The sequence below is a fragment of the Spinacia oleracea genome, chromosome 2 (assembly GCF_020520425.1).
Source record: "Spinacia oleracea cultivar Varoflay chromosome 2, BTI_SOV_V1, whole genome shotgun sequence".
NCBI classification, from domain to species: domain Eukaryota; kingdom Viridiplantae; phylum Streptophyta; class Magnoliopsida; order Caryophyllales; family Amaranthaceae; genus Spinacia; species Spinacia oleracea.
In genome coordinates, this window is record NC_079488.1 from 58520490 (window position 1) to 58525018 (window position 4529).

Sequence of the window (4529 nt, forward strand, 5' to 3'; positions counted from 1 at the left end):
ACTCCGGGGCACCCTCCTTTGTTGCATTGGCATGAAAAATGTAACTTTGCATGATGTTCATGGCCGCCTCCACCTAGGAAGCTGTAGGACACGTGGCTCTGGAGGTTTCAGGCTCGTTCCCACCAGTTGGGTGGATGCAGATGGTTGTGCTTTGCTCTAAGAGTTTAGGCTTAGATGAAGTCTAGAAAAAGAAAAGATTGATTTTTTCAAGGCTTTGATTGTGTCTTCCCCACAGATGACGCCAAATTATTTCGGGTATTAAACAAGTAACCTCGAATGAGGCTTAATTCGTTGTGTAGGCGAAGACCTTCCTTCATTCGGTGTTGGGCTCAAATGTACACGATGCTCAAGTCGATCATTAAGTCCACGTAAGAGACAACTTACTAGGTTTTGTGTGTGAAGGCAATAAATGCCCAATTTTTTGGCTGCATAGGTATGCATGCAATTCTGCATGCATATGAACTTCAACGGTTTCATTTTAGCAGTTTAAGCCTTCCTTTTTTAATGCATTATTCTGTTTCCTCTTTTTTTTAAAAAAAACTTAATTAACTTTTTTTTCATTTGTTATTTATCACACTTGTTTTCCAAAAAAAAAAAGTCTCATTATTTGAGTAAGTTGCAAGCACACATAAGGAGTAAACAAATGGACATTTAAAGTAATTTAATGAACATTCATGTTCAAAAATTGAACATGTCATTTATTTTCTATCTGATTCCTCTATTTTAGTTGTTGCTGCCTTTTTTCTAGTTCTATATACTTCTAGTTTTTCTGCTTCCTTCATTTCGGCTTCCACTTTTTTCGCTACACCGGTCTCTTTTTCTATTTGCTTCCTTATTTGCAGATTCTTTTCTTATTATTTATGCCTTCAATCCTTGCAGCCTCTCTTAATACCACATCTTCCATTTCTAAATCGATTTTTTTTCTTTTGTTGGCGCATTCACATTAACCTTTTCCTTCCTGCAGGAAATCATAATGTTGTTAGTTGAACATTATTCTGTATAAGTTGAACATAAGACTTGAGAAACTGAACATCACACAAAAGTGTTCTTATTTATGACATATAATAGGTTATAAGTTGAATTTAGTTGAACATGATTCTTTATAAGTTGAACATGAGACTTGACAAACTGCACATCACATAAAAGTGTTCTTATTCGTGAACATTATCTTTTATAAGTTGAACATGATTAGTTATAAACTGAACATGACAATATTTAGACAATGCCAGTTTTGATATTTTAGTAAACAATAATGAACACCTGCTTATAAAATCTGAACATGATCTGTTAGTAAAGAATAATGAACATCTGTTTTTAAAAAATGTTTTTGGCTCGTTGTTTGATGGTATACTGCTTTCTTATTAATTTTGTTGCTTGCCTTTTAGTTGAACATGATTTTGTATAAGTTGAACATAAGACTTGAGAAACTGAACATCAAAAAAAGTGTTGAAGATATCATAGTTTTATAAGTTAAATTTAGTTGTACACAATTCTTTATAAGTTGAACATGAGATTTGAGAAACTGAACATCACACAAAATATTGAACATATATTAGTTTTATAAGTTAAATTTGTTGAACATGATTTTTGTATAAATTGAACATAACACTTGAGAAACTGAACATCACACAAAAGTTTTATAAACATATCATAGTTTTATAAGTTGAATTTAGTTGAACATTATTCTTTATAAGTTGAACACGAGAGTTGAAAAATTGAACTCACACAAAAGTGTTATTATTTGTGAACATCATCTTCTATAAGTTGAACATGATAAATTATAAATTGAACATAATAAATTCAGAATTAATATTCAGCAATAACTACCACAACCACCAAGAACAACAATCCCAACCACAATACCAACAACAACAACAATATCAAGTCACCAAATGTAGTTCATTCTACGATTCTGAACATCGAACTTTATAAATTAAACATGCACGGTGGTAGATCTAAAATCGCAGCATAAAATTGTTGTTCAAAAAAAATGAACATCTACATATAATAATTTGAACATCTCCAACCACGAAATCAATTAACGACAATATGTATATTAAAATCACAATTAAATTTAGTGACGAAACTAGCAAATTATTAAACACGAATTCGCAGCAAATGAACGTCGAATAACTGCAAATTAAAGATCGATTTACAAAGGAAACTCATGAGTAAAGAGAGGAGAGAGATATTCGACGGATCCTATCAAAAATTCGCCGAAATCGAACAGAAATTCGACAGATCCGACTAGAAATTCGACAGATCCGACCAGAAATCGACCGATTTGACCAGAAATTCGAGCAGAAATTCGACGGATCCGACCAGAAATTCGCCGGAATCACATGAGTAACCACCGCCGTGGAATCCATCAGAGTGAAATTGGAGGTTTAAGGAGAGAGAAATATGTAATATGATGAGAGAAAATGGGGTTTGATGAGAGAGAAAATGGTGAGAGATTAGAGGAGAGAAAAATGGATATGTTATATACGTCCTCTGTTCTTATTTACATGACATAATTGAGTTTTTGACACTATTCATGCATGTTCCTTTGACTTCATTTTATGGTTTATACATAGGAAAAAACATAGCCGTGTGGGGTCTTATTGAATTCGTCTCAATAAATACTTTTTAAATATCAGCTTTTTATAATTTTTTCTTATCTGTAGTTGAAGATATTAATGTTTGAAATCGTGCATTGGCAAACGTGCCTAAATAATTGTTTCATATAAAAAAGAACAGAGGAAGTATAATGTAGTGTGTTTTAGCTCATACTCCCTCCGTACTTATTTAAGGGATACACTTGCCTTTTTCGGCCATATTTATTTAAGAGATACACTTGCCATTTTTAGTAACTTATCAACCCCACCATCTAATTAAATAATACATCTAATTTACCCTATGACCCACCATCCTATTAAACAAATAATTTCGTAAACTCACCCTACCTCCCACCCACCAAAATGACATGGTCCCCACTTGTTTAATTATTAAAATATCTATCCAACACCAGTTGCTTTATTATTTTATTTCATTTAATTTTTCTTCTTAATATTCGTGCCCGGTCAAGTGTATCTCTTAAATAAATACGGAGGAAGTATGTATCTAAAGATAGATGCATACCTATGCAACCATTAATTATTAGCAATAAATGTACCTTGAAATTCCCACATGATGACATACTTGTAGCGTTTGATAATAAAGGTTGTTGAGCTTTATTATAATGGGCCTGAGTCGTATAAAACGAGTTGATTCCTTTTATAACAGGATAAGGAGAGGCCTATTGGGCTAAGTGTAAGCTGACTCAATTGGAAGCCAGTTGAGCGCAAATTTTTGGCTATACCCGGATACAGCCAAAGTTGGCTGTACCCCCATCCAAAACGATGTCGTTTTGTCTTGTTTAAAATGAACGTTTAATATACTGGTACAAAAATGAACATTTACTATTTCGGAAATGAACATTTATTTATTTATTTGGAATGAACATTTACTATTTTGGAAATGAACATTTATTTATTTATTTATTAATAAACTACAAAAATGAACATTTACTATTTCGAAAATGAACATTTATTTATTTATTTGGAATGAACATTTACTATTTTGGAAATGAACATTTATTTATTTATTTGGAAATAAACAATATAGGCGCTTGTAAAATCATAAAAGACCAATGAAGTGAACAATTTCATTATGAACATTAACCATATATTTATTGTGAACAAACAAATAAACAAGAAAGAACAAATAATTCAACAAAAAAGAATAAACAATATAAAAAAGAACATAAAATTCCAGAAAAAAGAACAAACAATACAACAATTATGAACAATTTTACGATGAATTTTAAAGCCAACATGAAAGAACAAACAATACAACAAGAAAGAACAAACAATAAAGCAGATAATTATTATGAACAAACAAATAAACAAGAAAGAACAAATAATTCAACAAAAAAGAACAAACAATATAAAAAAGAACATAAAATTCCAGAAAAAAGAACAAACAATACAACAATTATGTACAATTTTATGATGAATTTTAAAGCCAACATGAAAGAACAAACAATACAACAATAAGTTTGATGAATGAATTTAAAGAACAACAAAAAAGAACAAACAATACAACAAGAAAGAACAAACAATACAAAAAGAAAGAATAAAAGATTAATGAAGAGTTTAATTATGAACATTAGCCATATGATTATTATAAAAAAACAAATAAACAAGAAAGAACAAACAATATAAAAAAGAACATAAAATTCCAGAAGAAAGAACAAAAAATACAACAATTATGAAAATTTGATGATGAATTTAAAAAACAACATGAAAGAACAAACAATACAACAAGAATGAACAAACAGTACAATAAGAATGAACAAACAGTACAATAAAAAAGAACAAACAGTCGACAAGAATGAACAAACAATATGAGCGCATCGTTTTTGGGGGTACAGCCAGAGCTGGCTGTACGCCTGTACCCGGGTACAACAGTTAGCGATTGTCATTTGAGCATCCAAGCAGATGCTAACA